Consider the following 17,766-nt stretch of genomic DNA (forward strand, 5'->3'; position numbering starts at 1 on the left):
AGCTGAGATTGTGCCACTGCTCTCCAGCCTAGGCAACAAGAGCAAAATTCTGTCTAAAAAAAAAAAAAAGATATTCAGTTTTTCCCTCTCTAGATACTTTATCAGAATAATTTTTTACAGTGACACAATACAGAAATACAGTATTTCTTAATATAGATTAATAGGGTCTTGCTATGTTGTCCAGGCTGGACTCAAACTCCTGAGCTCATGTGATCCTCCTGCTTTGGCCTCCCAAAGTGCTGGGATTGCAGGTGTGAGCCACCATGCCTGGCCACATTCTTTTTAATAAAAAAATACAAACAAGAGCATTTCATTTTAATACTCTGTCAAATAGTAAATATGACACCATTCTTTATCATCCTACCCAATAAGTATGAATGAAATCTATATAATGAAGGAAAAAGAGAGACATCCATAACATTTAAATAGGTAATGTACATGGGTGAATGTCGTAGGAATTGGTGCCATTAAATAAAGGAAAAAGAGACATCCATAACATTTAAATAGATATGCTCTATTTATTTAACATTTAATAGATATATGTTAAATAGCTCAACATATATGTCACACTTTGAGCTACTTTACCTTACCTGAAAGGCCAATTTAAAAATCCCCGAAGACAACCTTTATTTGATTAATTTATCATGAGTAAAATGTAGAAGTAGCTTATTAAAAAGGGACAATATACTTTGTAAGAAAAACTAGCACGGTAATTTCCAAGAAGAATGTGGCAAGCACTAAGCTCTCTGACAATAATACTGTGCGTCGTCTGGTTTCTGCTCCAAAGCCTTAGTCAGCTCCTATAAAAACAAACATGTTGAGGGCCAGTAAAAGCTTTTAAAAAACCATCAAATTCTAATTAAAACATAATTTTTAAACAAATAACTTATTATCAGAAACTATTTGGAGGAAAGATAACAGGGATATAACCTTGGAGCTTTTCCTAAGAGGATCTTCCCTTCTCCTGCCCCTCTTCCCAAAAGCAGAAACTCTAACGTAGTATCTCTGTACTGTAAAGCATTTCGCTCCTGGACTACAGAACTCAGTAAGTGGCAATTATTACCACCTCACATATTCCGAAGAGTTTAACTGATAAACATTCACCATTACAGATTATTTCCTCCTAATTTGGAGAAGATTCAAATACCATATAGATTTGAGATTCCTAGAAAATGTGAAGCTGTCCTATAAATAAAGACTAAAAGCTAAATCTAGAGCACAGGGAGGTTAAGACAATCGATACGTACGCCATCAAGCTTACCTGGCCCTTCCTTATCCTCTATCAACAGCACACGACGCTAGTAAAATGCAATTAAACATTCTGTTCAAAGCCCAAATACAATGTAATAGATAGCTACATCAACTGATCGGGAGTTAACATTAGAGAGATTAAAACTTTTTCAGTCGGTACAGTCACAACCTATAGGTGTGGTAGCTGGAAAAATAATGATGTAAGAGATTACACAATTAGGGAAATCGAGGCCAAGTCCAGGAGCACTTTTATTTTCTGCCAACTGCCTACAAACTCTAGGGATTTGGTACTTTTCTTAAACAGGACAATTATTTCAATAGCCACATGTGTCACTGACTTTGCTTTAACCTAGTAGCATACTCTGACAAAGCAATGAATACAGATGCCCCCTCAACTCACATGGGGTCACTTCAACCAACAGAAAGAAAGTGGGACTCCAACTAAGTGAGCAAAGAAGCTGTAAGATGCGACTCCAAGGGCCTCCCTGTGTACCCTGCAGGCTGTTATAAGGAATTTGGACCTAGGGTGTAACGGAAAGCCATGGGAAGTTCATGGTTAGTAGGAGGGAGATATGGTCCAATCTACTTATTTAAAAGGTCGTTCTGGTTGCTGCATGGTGAATACATTATAACAAATCAGGGCTGGAAACAGAGACTTCTTAGGAAACTACTACATTAAGTCTAGGCTAGAAAAGGATGTTAGCCACAGAGGTGAGGAAGAGAAATACCATGAGCTGGAATATATTAGAACCAGCAAGACTTGCTAATGGGTTGAACGTGGGATAAGAGAAGCTGAAGATCACGCCAGGGTTTTGGGCTTACTTAGATACATACCTGGCGTCTAGTAAGCATCAATCAAAAGTACTGATTTCTCTCCTCGCAGACTTTTTTCAGCCTTTTCCATATCTCTACTTATTATATTTTCCATATCTCTACATATTACAGACATGTGCTACTTCGACTGCATCTCCTTTGCCACAAAATATAAAAACATGTGCCTCTCTAGTCTTAATCTTAAAGCCACTAGTAATGCCTTATCAAATCCGACTGATCCTGTCTGACTTGATCTCTCTGTGGTCCCTGACAATAAAAACCAGGCCTTTCAGCTTACCATTCTGTTGCCTCTTAAAAACTAATGTTTTCCTGGCCCGGTGCAGTGGCTCACGCCTGTAATCCCAGCACTTTGGGAGGCCAAGGCAGGTGGATCACCTGAGGCCAGGAGTTTGAGACTAGCCTGGCCAACATGGCAAAACTCTGTCTCTACTAAAAATACAAAAATTAGCAGGGCATGGTAGTCAATGCCTGTAATCACAGCTACTCGGGAGGCTGAGGCAGGAGAATCGCTTGAACCCGGGAGGTGGAGGTTGCAGTGAGTCGAGATCATGCCACTGCACTCTATCCTGGGTAACAAGAGCAAAACTCCATCTCAAAAAATAATAATAATGTTTTCCATGGGTTCAGTACTTAGACTTCCTCCCCTTTTAGAAACATTCTTTGACTCTAAGTGGTGTCAGGGGCTTCACATACATCTTGTATTATTTTTTTTTTTTTTTTGAGATGGATTTTTGCTCTTGTTACTCAGACTGGGGTGCAATGGCACGATCTTGGCTCACCGCAACCTCCGCCTCCTGGGTTCAAGCAATTCTCCTGCCTCAGCCTCCCAAGTAGCTGGGACTACAGGTGCGCACCACCATGCCCAGCTAATTTTTGTATTTTTAGTAGAGACGGGGTTTCACCTTGTTGACCAGGATGGTCTTGATCTCTTGACCTCGTGATCCACCCACCTCAGCCTCTCAAAGTGGTGGGATTACAGGCGTGAGCCACCGCACCCGGCCACATCTTGTGTTTTTTTTTTTAAGACAAAATTTCCCTCTTGTTGCCCAGGCTGGAGTGCAGTGGTGCCATCTTGGCTCACCACAACCTCCACCTCCCAGGTTGAAGCGATTCTCCGGCCTCAGCCTCCCAAGTAGCTGGGATTACAGACATGTGCCACCACATCCGGCTAATTTTTTATATTTAGTAGAGATGGAATTTCACCATGTTGGTCAGGCTGGTCTCGAACTCCTGACCTCAGATGATCCACCAGCCTCAGTCTCCCAAAGTGCTGGGATGACAGGTGTGCACCACTGTACCTGGCCCACACACATCTTGAATCATGCTGATGACTCAAGTCTATCTTGGGTGCCTAGACAGAGCTTATGAGCAACAACTGCATGGTTTTCTCTAGACTTCACCCGAAATGTCCCAGAGGCAATTCATGTACAAATATTCAAAATCTAACATTACTTCCTCTCTTCAAATCTATTCCCCCATGCTGAACGCAGTCTGCAAAGTGCTATCATCCTGGGTGCTATATAAGTGAATGGCACCAATTCCTACTGCGTACCCCCAGCCAGAAACTCGGGAGTCATCCCTTATCTTCCAATAATCACCAAATCCAGCGCATTTTACATGAAACAACTCCCCTCCATGCCCTCAATCACTGCCCTACATGATGATATTCATCTTTGACCTGCTCTGCACCATAATCTTCCTGCTATCCACTATCTCTCGTGCCTCATCCAATTCATTATCTACTCTGCTTTTAAAGTAGGTTTTGTAATTCAGAAAATTTCATTTCCTTCCCCCAAATTCTTCACAGACCTCCGTGATCACATGATAATACCGAAAACAGTCTGCTGAGATTTAATGCCTTTGAAGGCCTGGCCTCTCTCCATTTGTTTAGCCCTTATCTCCTCGCACTTTCCTCCTCACATTTTATGTTCTAATACTACTGAACAACTTGTATTCTTCCCAAATAGAACAGTTAGGTAGTCTTTACCATGTGCCCAGCACTGTACTAAGCATGTAATACAGGGTACCTCACTTATCTCCATAATAACCCTTTCAGGTAGGTCCTATTTGTTCCCATTGGACAGATGAGAAATCTGCTCTGGAGTGGTAACATGAAGCTTACTGAAGCTACACAGTTACCACGAAACCAGAATTTTGACCCAAGAGTCTCTGACTCCAGAGCCTGGGCTCTTAACCGCCACACATACTGGGCCTTGAACGATTCTCAAAATTCACACATGTTCTCTCCATACTGAATTGCAACCTCCTCTGTAAAGCTTTTAACTCCCTCAGTCAGATTCTATTCTGTCACGCTCTTTTATATACAACTCCATTACGGTAATTACTTTATATTTTAACCATCTGTTGACTTGTCTTTCCAGTAGACTGAAAACTCACTCATTGCAGTTTTTTCTTTTTTTGAGAGGGAGTTTCGCTCTTGTTACCCAGGTTGGAGTGCAATGGCGCGATCTCGGCTCACCGCAACCTCCGCCTCCTGGGATCAGGCAATTCTCCTGCCTCAGCCTCCTGAGTAGCTGGGATTACAGGCACGCACCACCATGCCCAGCTAATTTTTTGTATTTTTAGTAGAGACGGGGTTTCACCATGTTGACTAGGATGGTCTCGATCTCTTGACGTCGTGATCCACCCACCTAGGCCTCCCAAAGTGCTGGGATTACAGGCGTGAGCCACCGCGCCATGATTTCCAGTCACTACTAATGTCCATTTTTTGTCGTTGAACGAAAAATGTCAAACAGCATATGTGATAATACTTCCCCTTTACTCCTAAGTGGATAACTTCATATAAAATGTATACATTTTAACTCACATAATACCAAGTGACCTAAATCCCAAATGGCTGTTAAAGTAGCCCTTGGGAGAATCCAGGAGAAATACACTCACATTCACCATCAACGTTTTAGCCTCACTTCTCATTACCAATTTAAAAATTTACATTGACCTGTTCATCTTCGTGAGGTCATCTCACAGTTTAAAAAGAACATTTCTTCTTAACACAGCTGATTGTTATGCTGACCATCCTTCCCACACCCAGGGTTTCTGATTCTGGGTCTGTGGTGGGTCCTGAGAATTTTCTAGGGGCAGGCATGGTGGCTCGCGCTTCTAATCCCAGCACTTTGTGAGGATGAGGTGAGTGGATCATTTGAGGCCAGGAGTTTGCAACCAGCCTGACCAACATGGTGAAACCCTATCTCTACTAAAAATATAAAAATGAGCTGGGTGTGATGGCACATGCCTGTAATCCCAGCTAATTGGGAGGCTGAGGCAGGAGAATCACTCGAACCTGGGAGGCAGACATTGGAGTGAGCTGAGATTGTGCCACTGCACTCCAGCCTGGGTGACAGAGTGAGAGTCAGTCTCAAATAAAGAAATAAATACATAAGTATTTGCATTTCTAACATGTTGATGCTGCAGCTCATCTGGAGACCACACCGTTGAGGACCACTGTTCTATAGCACTGGACTAAAATGTGGAAGACCTGTGTCCTGAGGCCCCGCTTCTGCCTGTAACTGGTGTGTCTCTATGATCAATCATTTGGATTTACTTGGGTCTCAGTTTTCTTTTTAAGAAACAGGGTCTCGGGCTGGGCGCAGTGGCTCATGCCTTAATCCCAGCACTTTGGGAGGCCAAGGCGGGTGGATCACGAGGTCAACAGATCGAGACCATCCTGGTCAACATGGTGAAACCCCGTCTCTACTAAAAATACAAAAAATTAGCTGGGCAGGGTGGCGCATGCCTGTAAGCCCAGCTACTCGGGAGGCTGAGGCAGGAGAATTGCCTGAACCCAGGAGGCGGAGGTTGCAGTGAGCCGAGATCACGCCATTGCAGTCTAGCCTGGGTAACAAGAGTGAAACTCCATCTCAAAAAAAAAAAAAAAAAAAGAAAAGAAACAGGGTCTCTTTTTGTTGCCTAGGCTGGTCTTGAACTGCTGGTCGCAAACTCTTGGTCTCAAGTGATCCTCCCACGTCAGCCTCCTAAAGTGGTAGGATTACAGGCGTGAGCCACCATGCCCCGCCAGGTCTGCTTTCTTATGGACACTGTGAAACGGAAGGGTAATTAGTCCTGGACTACATGAGTCATAAGGACTTTTTTTTTTTTTTTTAGATTGAGTCTCGTTCTCTTACCAAGGCTGTAGTGCAATGGTGTGATCTTGGCTCACCGCAACCTCTGCCTCCTGGGTTCAAGTGATTCTCCAGCCTCAGCCTCAGCCTCCCAAGTAGGTGGGATTACAGCCACCTGCCTCCACACCCAACTAATTTTGTGTATTTTTAATAGAGATGGGGTTTTACTATGTTGGCCAGGCTGGTCTCAAACTCCTGATCTCAGATGATCCATCCACCTTGGCCTCCCAAAGTGCTGGGATTACAGGCATGGGCCACCACGCCTGGTCCATAAGAACTTTTAATAAGAATTTGCACTTCTAATGAATTGCCAGGCGATGCTGATACTGCTGGTCCAAGAGCCATACATTAAAAACCAAGGTACTAGTGTTAACCACATGTCTATTCTATGCAACTCTACTCCTAGGTATATACTATCAAAAAAAAGAAATGCATGTGTTCACCAAAATACACACAAGAGCACTCACAGAAGCTTTACTTATGCTAGCTAATAACTAGAAATAAGCCAGATGTCCTGTTGGAATAAATCGCACCATATTTACATTTATACAACATATATTCATACAATTATACAATGGAATACTACACAGCAATGCAAAAGAACTACTCCCTCACACAATATGGACGTATACTCATGTAATGATTAAAGCAAAAACAGATTGCCTCCACTGAACAAAGCACCTACTATATGATTCTGTTTATGAGTAAAGAACAAGCAAAACGAACTGATGGTGAGTCAGCGGAACAGTAAGAACGGTTGGCTGGAAAGGAGCATGAAGGAGCCTTACGAATGGAGATGCTCTGTATCTTGATCTGGATGGTGTATACATACCTGAAACTTATCAAAGTGGAGACTTAGAATTTGTGTTATTTACATGTATCATACACATCTCAATACAAAAATTAAGGCTGAGCATGGTCATGCCTGTAATCCGAGCACACTGGCAGGCTGAGGCAGCAGATCACCTGAGATCAGGAGTTTGAGACTAGCCTGACCAACATGGCGAAACCCTGTCTCTACTAAAAAGTACAACAACTAGCTGGGTGTGGTGGTGTGTGCCTGTAATCCCAGCTACTTGGGAGGTTGAGAGAGGAGAATCGCTTGAACCTGGTAGGTGGAGGTTGCTGTGAGCCAAGATCGTGCCATTGCACTCCAGCCTGGGCAACAGAGTGAGATTCCATCTCAAAAAAAAAAAAAAAAAATTAAGAAGATGGAAAGTGACAATGAAGTTCATTATATTAATATTTTTTAAAACCAACTTTTTTAAGTTGCTGGCTTTCTTTTTTTGTATTTTTAGTAGAGACAGGGTTTCACCATGTTGGCCAGGCTGGTCTCAAACTCCTAACCTCAAGGGATCCACCCTCCTCGGCCTCCCAAAGTGCTGGGATTACAGACATGAGCCACCATGCCCAGCCTAAAAGCAACTTTTATATAAACTGGATTTCCAAAGGAAGCACTAGGCCTAACATGGCAATTAAGAAAGTAAATTCAAAGTAATCGATATCTACTATAAGGAATTATAAAGAAAAATTCTCACTGCTTCTTGTAACATTATCTCAAAACTGATCCCAGGAAATCTTATTGCTGGTATCTAAAGGTCTATATATTTAGATTAAAAAAGCATACCTGGACCCTAAAAGACCTTACAGGACCTGGCTCCCAGTCTCCTGTGCAAGCTTATCTCCTAATCAAACGGCCCCTCGAATAAAAAGAGCCTTTTGCTGCTCCATATACAGGCCAACTTCATCTCTGTACTGGCTCTCGGTCCTGCCTGGAATGGTCTTTCCCTAGAGCTTCCAAGCTAATTCTCTTGTTTCTTCAGGTCTCCGTTCAAAGATCACCTCAACGGGGGATCTAGTACCATGTGGTACATTCCTTATAAAAGTCATAACTAGAAAAGATGCTGTCTTGCCTCAAATTGTTAACCTTACTTAGGTTAGATTATAACAACAAAACAGGGTGTCCTTGTTTCTGTGCTTTAAATAAAGCAAAAAACAACAACAAAAACCCTGGTTAAATTCCGTGACCCACAGCATCATTTATCTTTAGGCTCTTCTTTAACTCTTACTACTTAACTCTTGCTCTTTTACGTTCCTTTACAGCTTCAGTTTGTCTTCACTGCACACCTACAAGAAACGATTTCTGAGATAGCTAAGTATGTAACTAAGACTAAGCCATAGCAATCAGCGCCTTTGCGCACAGCAACTCCTAAAAAAAAAATTTTGATGAATCAACAAATGAGTGAATAATGAACTGTGACAAGACATCTGGAAAGTTTCAGGGACATGAGGGAAAAGATTTTTGTTCCAGTACACTGACTTCAGGCCGACATATTACATAAGAATGGCAAGAATGATTGTCAAACGAAAAAATTAATTTCACAGAGCCCAGAGTCCCTTTTCTCCGCTAGTCATCTATTGGGGGGAATAGGGGAGGGACAGGCTGGGGAGAAATGCCAAATGTGGGTGAAGGGGAGGAAGGCAGCAAAACACACTGCCACGTGTGTACCTATGCAACTATCTTGCAAGTTCTGCACATGTACCCCAAAACCTAAAATGCAATAAAAAAAAAAAAATCCTTTCAGCCCAACTACAGGTGCCAACCATACTCCCAAGAAATAGAGAAGGTTTTTCTCAGGAGCTGTAGGAATGCAAGAGTCTGGAAGTGGAAAGGGCAAGACAGGAAGGAGCCTGGGGTAACGCGGCTACCGTGGGACAGAGAACGGAGACCGAGAATCTCAATACTGGGGCTGAGACGCAGCATCAACAGGGGCCTGGGTCCCAATCAGGCGGTGCCGGAAGGAGGCGGCTCAGCCGGGAGTGGAGGAAGCAGAAACAGGCTCTCTCATCTCTAACGCCGCCTCGGGGGGTCCTCGTAGACTAGCGCATCCGAGAAGTTCTGGAAAAACCTGTCAGGGAAACAACGACTTGAGCAGACTCCACTAGCCAAGGAAAGGGAGATAAAATAAATAGCAAAGGGAAAGCAAAACACGCACCTCTGGGATGTTGCAGGTCCTGCTGCAGCCGTCGCCAGCCCTTGTAGTCACCGCTGTTGCCACCAGAGCTGCTACGACCGCGTTTATCAGCTCCGCCACCGCCCAAGGGGGAAAGTCCTGTAGAAACACCAACCGACTTTCCCTCCTAAGTACCAACGAGCAGCCACGCAGCGTGCGCCAGCGGGAAGGGAGGGACACGCAGGCGCGGGGCCTGCTGGGACCGTGGAGGACCGAGTCCTTCCCGCCCGCACCCCGCCCCTCGCAGCCATGGTTACGGAGGCCTGGGCTACGCTTTCTCCCTCTCTTCCACCGCGCCCACGCCCGCGGGCACTCCCACAGAGTCTCCCGGAGCGTAGCTCAGAAGCACTTTTCTTTTATTTTATTTATTTTTTTTTTGAGACGGAGTTTCGCTCTTGTTACCCAGGCTGGAGTGCAATGGCGCGATCTCGGCTCACCGCAACCTCCGCCTCCTGGGTTCAGGCAATTCTCCTGCCTCAGCCTCCCGAGTAGCTGGGATTACAGGCACGCGCCACCATGCCCAGCTAATTTTTTTAATGTTTTTAGTAGAGACGGGGTTTCACTATGTTGACTAGGATGGTCTCGATCTGTTGACCTCGTGATCCACCCGCCTCGGCCTCCCAGAGTGCTGGGATTACAGGTGTGAGCCACCGCGCCCGGCCAGAAGCACTTTTATAACAACTGATATCCCTCAGGAACGTGCAGCGGTTAGGAGCGTTTGCATGTCCGTTAATAACACCAGCTACTTGGAGCTCCGTTTTCCCTGCGTTTTATCATGGCTGCCACGGGTAGCCAGGCCCTTTCCCCTCCGTGATGTCACCGGCGGCTGCATGGTCTTTTCCGGGAACAGAGGCCTGGATGGCGCCCGGATTCCCGCGACCGTTGCGCTGGGAATCAAAAAGGGCTGGCTCGCTGGAAGTGCTTCTGAGCTCATCGCAGCTAAAAGCCTTCTGGTTCCTGGGAGACAGAGGCGCCGGCTTCCTCATAACTCCACAGCCCAGGCTTTCTTCTTAGTGGTCATCCTAGACCAAGAAGGAAAACCTTTTTAATCCAAAGGCACTGAGGGGAGGAAGGTGGCCTGAAGCGATCTCAGTGTCGCTTTGTTTCCCACCCCTATCGGTCAGGCCCGCCCTCTGCCCCTTCGACCCAAGCAGACGGGGAAAGCTGCCGGGACGTTCCAAGGATGGGGGCAGATTGCGGAGCGGGAGGGAGTGGTCTTTATCTAACTTTATGCCACTACCAAACTGTATGAATTAATGTAGCTTTGTAGTAAGTATCGAAGTCCCGTGGCTTTATTCTCCCAAGACTGCTTTGGCTTATTCCAAGGCCGTTGAATTCTAGGTGAATTTTGGAATTAGCTTGTCAGTTTAAAATAAAAAACAGCTGCTGGGATTTGTACTGGGCTTGCATTGGATCTATAGATCTGTTTGGGGAAAACTAGTATATGAACGATATTAAGTCCCTTAATCCATGAATGTCATTCTTTCCCACTATTTATTTAAGTGGCCTCTAATTTCTCCTGGCAGTGTTTTGTAGATTGTACACATATTTATAGTTTAAGGCAGCTGTGCTTGGATAGACTGCAGTATAGAGATCATACGTATCTTTCATTAGATTTGTTCTTGAGTAGTGTTTTGAATGCAACATTGAATAGCATTTTTCTTTATATACTCGTTTGTTGTAAGGATATAGAAACACTATTGATTTTTACATGCTGATGTTATATTCAAGCATCTTGCTAAGTCCCCTTATCATTTATAATACTCTGGATTCTTTTGGAATGTATGTGATCATAACCTTGCAATCTGGGAATAAAGATGGTCTAACTTCTCTGTAATCTTTATACCTTTTAGTTTTGTTGCTGGCTAGTGTGTCCACTATTGAATAAAAATAGTGATAATGGATTTCCCTATCTTGGTTGTAACATCAAGAGAAAAGCATTCAATGTCAAGTGCTTTTTTCTGCCTTTATTGACACATTCTTTTTTTTTTTTTTGGAGACAGAGTTCACTCTTGTGGCCCAGGCTGGAGTGAAATGGCACAAACTTGGCTCACCGCAACCTCCGCCTCCCAGGCTCAAGCAATTCTCCTGCCTCAGCCTCTGGAGTAGCTGGGATTACAGGCATGAGTCACTACACCCAGGTAATTTTGTATTTTTAGTACAGATGGGGTTTCTCCATGTTGGTCAGGCTGGTCTCAAACTCCCAACTTCAGGTGATCCGCCCGCCTCGGCCTCCCAAAGTGCTGGGATTACAGGCGTGAGCCATCTCACCCGGCCTCATATGTATTTTTTTTAAATAATAATATGTTACTGTGAATTACACTGGTTAATTTTCTTTTTTCTTTTTTTTTTTTTTTTTGAGACGGAGTTTCGCTCGTTACCCAGGCTGGAGTGCCATGGCGCGATCTCGGCTCACCGCAACCTCCGCCTCCTGGGTTCAGGCAATTCTCCTGCCTCAGCCTCCTGAGTAGCTGGGATTACAGGCACGCACCACCATGCCCAGCTAATTTTTTGTATTTTTAGTAGAGACGGGGTTTCACCATGTTGACCAGGATGGTCTCGATCTCCTGATCTCGTGATCCACCCGCCTCGGCCTCCCAAAGTGCTAGGATTACAGGCGTGAGCCACTGCACCTGGCCTACACTGGTTAATTTTCAAATGTTATATAAAGGGCCAGTTGTCCTTCTCGATCCCCATTGTTCCCAGTTGGGATGGCACTATAACAGAGGCAGAGCCAGTGAAGGAAACGTAAGGTTTATTCAGGACCCACATACAGGGGTGGTCCAGTGGTGGTGGCTGGCCTGGAGAACCGCTACCATTTGTAAAAAGTGTGTAGTCTATATAGCATTTCACTCCAAAACCCCGTATCACTTGCACCTTCCTTCTAGCAACCTCCCTTTAATCCAAAACAAAGGGCCTTGATCCCCTGTACAGCCTGTGTTCCAAGGGATGGGGCAGGGGTGTGGATGTCCTTCCTAGATAAGGAGTGAACTTCAGTGTTGGCTACACCTGGATTCCTTAGCCTGGGACTCCAAACTCACTTAGAATAGGGTTATTCTCGGGTATGCTCCAGTTTGTCTTCACTGCACTGTATGTCACTCATACACCAAGGTGAGTACACCAGTCTCTGCCATGCACCAATATGCATATAAATATGGATACCCTTTTGGGAGGCCGAGGCGGGAGGATCACGAGGTCAAGAGATCGAGACCATCCTGGTCAACATGGTGAAACCCCATCTCTACTAAAAATACAAAAATAATTAGCTGGGCGTGGTGCCATGCGCCTATAGTCCCAGCTACCAGGGAGACTGAGGCAGGAGAATTGCTTGAACCCAGGAGGCGGAGGTTGCAGTGAGCCAAGATCGGACCCCTGTACTCCAGACTGGCGCCTGGCAACAGAGCAAAACTCTGTCTCAAAAATAAATAAATATGGATACCCTATGAAAGGGCAAATTTCAAGACTGACCTATAGGCCCAACATGAAAAGAAGTTCTATATTAATAGCCATATCATGGCTGGGTGCAGTGGCTCAAGCCTGTAATCCCAGCACTTTGAGAGGTCGAAGTGGGAGGATCCCTTGAGGCCAGGAGTTGGAGACCAGCCTGGCCTTAAGGGATCTCCAAAACCCTGTATCTACTAAAAATGCAAAAATTAACCGGGCATGGTGGTGCGCACCTATAATCCCAGCTACTAGGGAGGTTGAGGCACAAGAATCACCCGAACCTGGGAGGCAGAGGTTGCAGTGAGTGAGATGGCACCACAGCACTCCAGCCTGGGCAACAGAAGCAGACTGTCTCAAAAAAAAAATATATAGCTGTGGCTGAGCGCGGTGGCTCACACCTGTAATCCCAGCACTTTGGGTGGCTGAGGTGGGTGGATCATGAGATCAGGAGTTTGAGACCAGACTGACCAACATGGTGAAATCCTGTCTCTACTAAAAATACAAAAATGAGCTGGGCATGATGGTGGGCACCTGTAATCCCAGCTACTTGGGAGGCTGAGGCAGGAGAATTACTTGAACCCAGGAGGCAGAGGTTACAGTGAGTTGAGATCGCACCACTGTACTCCAGCCTGGACGACACAGTGAGACTCCGTCTCAAAAAAAAAAAAAATCTGTATCATGGACATTGAAATTATAATGAGATACCAAAACTATCACCAGAATGGCTTAAATTAATAGGACTTCCAATACCAAGCATTGATAAGGATATGGAGCAACTATGTTTCATATATTGTTGGTGAGACTTTAAATTGGTTAATCATTTTGGAAAACTGTGTGACACTGTATTAGTCTGTTCTTGCATTGCTATAAAGAAATACCTGAGACTAAGTAATTTATAAAGAAAAAAATGTTTAATTGGCTCATGGTTCTGCGGGCTGTACAAGAAGCATAGCAGCTTCTGCTTGTGCGGAGGCCGCAGGAAGCTTCCAGTCATAGTAGAAGCAAAGGTAGAGCAGGCATCTTACATGGCAGGAGCAGGAGCAAGTGGGGTGGAGGGAGGTGTCACACACTTTTAAACAACCAGACCTCCCAAGAACTCACTCACTGTTGAGAGGACAGTACCAACGGGGATGGTACATAATCATTAGTGAGAAACCTACCCCTGAGATCCAGTTACCTCCCATCAGGCCCAACCTCCAACATTGGGGATTACAATTTGACATGAGATTTGGGTGGGGACACATACCCAAACTATGTCAGACACTATCTACTAAAGCTAGTTACACATATACCATACTACCCAATAATTCTACCACTGGGCATGTACCCGAGTATTTATGATCATATACAAGAATATTCATTGCAGCATCATCCACAGTACCAAAAACTGGAAATAATCTAAATGTCCTTAAATTGGAGACAAAATATTACATAGCAATGAATAAGAATGAACGTCCACTACACACAACAATATAGATGAACCTTATGTACATAAGTTGAAGAAGCCAGACAGAGTATATCATGATTAATTCCATTTATATGAAGATAAAAACTATAGTGAGAGGGATCATAAGGGAATCTCCTGGTTGTCGGGGAGGGTGGGGAGCAGGGGCATGAAGAAACCTTCTTGGATGCACAAAATGTTACACATCTTGATCTGACTGGTAATCACAGCAGTATATTCAGACACAAACTTTTTTCAACTTATATACAAGATTTGTGCAGTCTGGGTGCAGTGGCTCATGCCTGTAATCTCAGCACTTTGGGAGGCCAAGGTGGAAAAACTGCTTGAGCCCACGAGTTCAAGACCAGCCTGGGCAAGATGGTAAGACCTTGTCTCTACAATAAATATATAAATACATGCGTAAATAGCATTAGCCAAGCATGGTGGCATTTGCCTCAGCTATTTGGGAGGCTGAGGCAGGAGGATCACTTGAGCCCATGAAGTTGGGGCTATGATGGTGCCACTGCACTCCAGCCTGGGCAACAGTGAGAGGCTCTTTCTCTTTAAAAAAATAACAGCACCACCACCAACAACAACAACAAATTGTTGATTTTGCAGACTACATTGGGGAAAAATGATATATTTCCCTTGCTTTGCCTTTTCCTCTCCATGAACACAATTGTCTGCTTCATTCATTCAGTTTTTTATATCTGTCTTTTAGTAAACTTTTATAATTTCTTCCATAAATTATTGGCATCAGTTTATTGAAATCGTGGGAGGAAGGAGAGACAAATGCTTAAGAAATCATTGATAAAATACATTTTCATATGCAAATGACACAACTGAATATGCCAATGTACTTCGCTTTGGTCGTTTAAAGAAGGTGAAGAGTAACCATGCTGGATTAGGGGCATTTCTTGAAGGATAATGGTCTTCAACTTGAAGAGTGAAAATATTTAGTCACGTACACTGTATTACCTAACATCTTCCTATGAAACGGATCATTTTCATTCATTTGAAAGAGAAAAGCTTCCCAATCTAATGTTGAGGCCATCCTTAAGTAAGTGTATCACACTTGATAATTTCCTTTCAAACTGAATCTAATAAGAATATCTTATTTGTATCTTTTTCACAATAAAGTTTTCCCAAAGAGAGGTTTATATATATACATAAACCATATATATATATATATGGATTGTGCACTTTACAGAGTAATACATCAATAAAATAGAAAAAAGATTTGCCCGGGCACGGTGACTCAAGCCTGTAATCCCAGCACTTTGGGAGGCCGAGGCGGGTGGATCACGAGGTCAAGAGATCGAGACCATCCTGGTCAACATGTTGAAACCCCATCTCTACTCAAAATACAAAGAATTAGCTGGGCATGGTGGCGCGTGCCTGTAATCTCAGCTACTCAGGAGGCTGAGGCAGGAGAATTGCCTGAACTCAGGAGGCAGAGGTTGCGGTGAGCCGAGATCGCACCATTGCACTCCAGCCTGGTAACAAGAGCGAAACTCCGTCTCAAAAAAAAAAAGATTTAAAACAAAAACACTAATAATCAAAATTTAAAATGCAAAAAGCCATGATATTTACAGTAACATCAAAAATATTAAATACTGAAAAATAAATCTGACAAAAGATATGTAAGACATGTTCACTGAAAACTATAAAACATTGCTGAGAGAAATTTAAGAAGACTAAAAGATGGAGAGCTCTTACAAATTCATGAGTCAAGAAGACTCAATATTGTTGAAATCTCAGTTCTTCCAAGATTGACCTGTAGACTCAACATGATTCCAATCAAAATCCCGAATCGGGTATGGTCATGCCTGTAATCTCAGCTACTGGGAAGCTGAGGCAGGAGGCCAGGAGTTTGAGACCAACCTAGGCAATATAACAAGACTCCATCTCTGAAATAAAATAAAACTAAAAATCCCAGAGGCTTTTCCCTTTTGGAAGTTGACAAACTGATTCTAAAATTCAAATGGGGGAAAAAATTCAAATGGAAATGCAAAGGACTTAGAATAGCCAAATCAGCTTTGGAAAATAACAGAGTTAGAGAGATTACACTACTGATTTCAAGACCTGTCAACCCTGCGGTATTGGCACAAAGATAGACTAATTGATGGAACAGAGAATCCATAAATGGATCCCTACCATATGTGGACAAATGATTTTTAACAAAGGTCCAAAGGTTATTCAGTGGGGAGAATATAGTTGAAAGGGATAGACTTTTCAACAAATTGGATACACATATGCCAAAAAGTAAGCTTCAATGCATATCTTGTACCATATGCAAAAATTAACTCGAAATGAGTTATGGACCTACAACTATAAAACTTCTAGAAGAGGCTGGGCAGGATGGCTCACGCCTGTAATCATAGCTCTTTGGGAGGCCGAGGCAGACAGATCAACTGAGGTCAGGAGTTCAAGACCAGCCTGGCCAACATGGGGAAACCTGTCTCTACTAAAAACACAAAAAGAAGCTGGGTGTGGTGATGTATTCCTGTAGTCCCAGCTACTTGGGAGGCTGAGGCCAGGATAATGTCTTGAACCTGGGAGGTGGAGGTTGCAGGGAGCCGAGATGGTGCCATTGCTCTCCAGCCTAGGCAACAGAGTCAGACTCCGTCTCAAAAAAAAAAAAAAAAATAGAACTTCTAGAAGAAAGAAAATCTTTGTGACTTCAGGTTAGGCAAAGATTTCTTAGATACCACACCGAAAGCATGATCCATAAAATAAGAAATTAATAAATTAGACTTCACCAAAATTTAAAAGATTCTACATTATGAAAATATTTGTAATCATGTATCTGATGAAGCGCTCGTATCCAGAATATATGAAGAGCTCTCAAAACTCAGCAATTATAAGTCATTAGGGAACTAGAAATTAAAACCAAAACCATATAGCACTACATACCCATTTAAATGGCTAAAATGAGAAAGACCGACCATGATGGCAAGGATATAGAGCAACTGGAAGACTCATACACCAAGGAACGTAAAAAGGCACAACCGTAGAATGACTTGGCCAGACCACTGCTACCCAATCAGCACCTAAGAGACAGGAAATACCATGTTCATGCAATGTTTGCACAGGAATGACTGTTTATAGCAGTTTCAATGGTTAGGAATCGAAAACCAGAGGCCGGGCGCAGTGGCTCACACCTGTAATCCCAGCACCTTGGGAGGCCAAGGCAGGCAGATCACCTGAGTGTCAGGAGTTTGAGACCAGCCTGGCCAACATGGCAAAACCATGTCTCTACTAAAAAACATCGCTGGTCATGGTGGTGGGCACCTATAATCCTAGCTACTCAGGAGGCTGAGGCAGGTGAATCGCTTGAACCTGGGAGGCAGAGGTTGCAGTGAGCAGAGATTGCGCCATTGCACTCCAGCCTGGGAGATGGAGAGAGACTCTGTCTCAAAAAATAAATTAATAATAATAATAATGATACTTGAAAACTGGAAACAACCCCAATGTACATCAATATGTGAATGGATAAACAGTACTGCAGCCACGCAATGGAATACTAGTCAGCAATAAAAGGAATGAAGCATTGCCACACACTACGACATGGATGAATCTCAAAATTATTATGCTAAGTATGGGGGTTGGACACACCCACCTCTGCACCCGGCACCCG

At 43.7% G+C, this 17,766-nt stretch overlaps 1 long non-coding RNA gene across 1 annotated transcript; it reads right to left on the reverse strand.

Moving 5' to 3' along the window:
* Positions 1 to 498: 498 nt before the first annotated feature.
* LOC128932234 (uncharacterized) lies at positions 499 to 17,312 on the reverse strand. Its single transcript, XR_008481822.2, has 3 exons — positions 17,043 to 17,312; positions 9,221 to 10,260; positions 499 to 9,133 (listed from the first exon to the last, which is right to left on the reverse strand). It is a non-coding gene; the product is annotated as an uncharacterized LOC128932234 (long non-coding RNA).
* Between the last annotated feature and the right edge of the window lie 454 nt (positions 17,313 to 17,766).

This window comes from Callithrix jacchus, chromosome 5 (assembly GCF_049354715.1).
Source record: "Callithrix jacchus isolate 240 chromosome 5, calJac240_pri, whole genome shotgun sequence".
Lineage (NCBI taxonomy): Eukaryota > Metazoa > Chordata > Mammalia > Primates > Cebidae > Callithrix > Callithrix jacchus.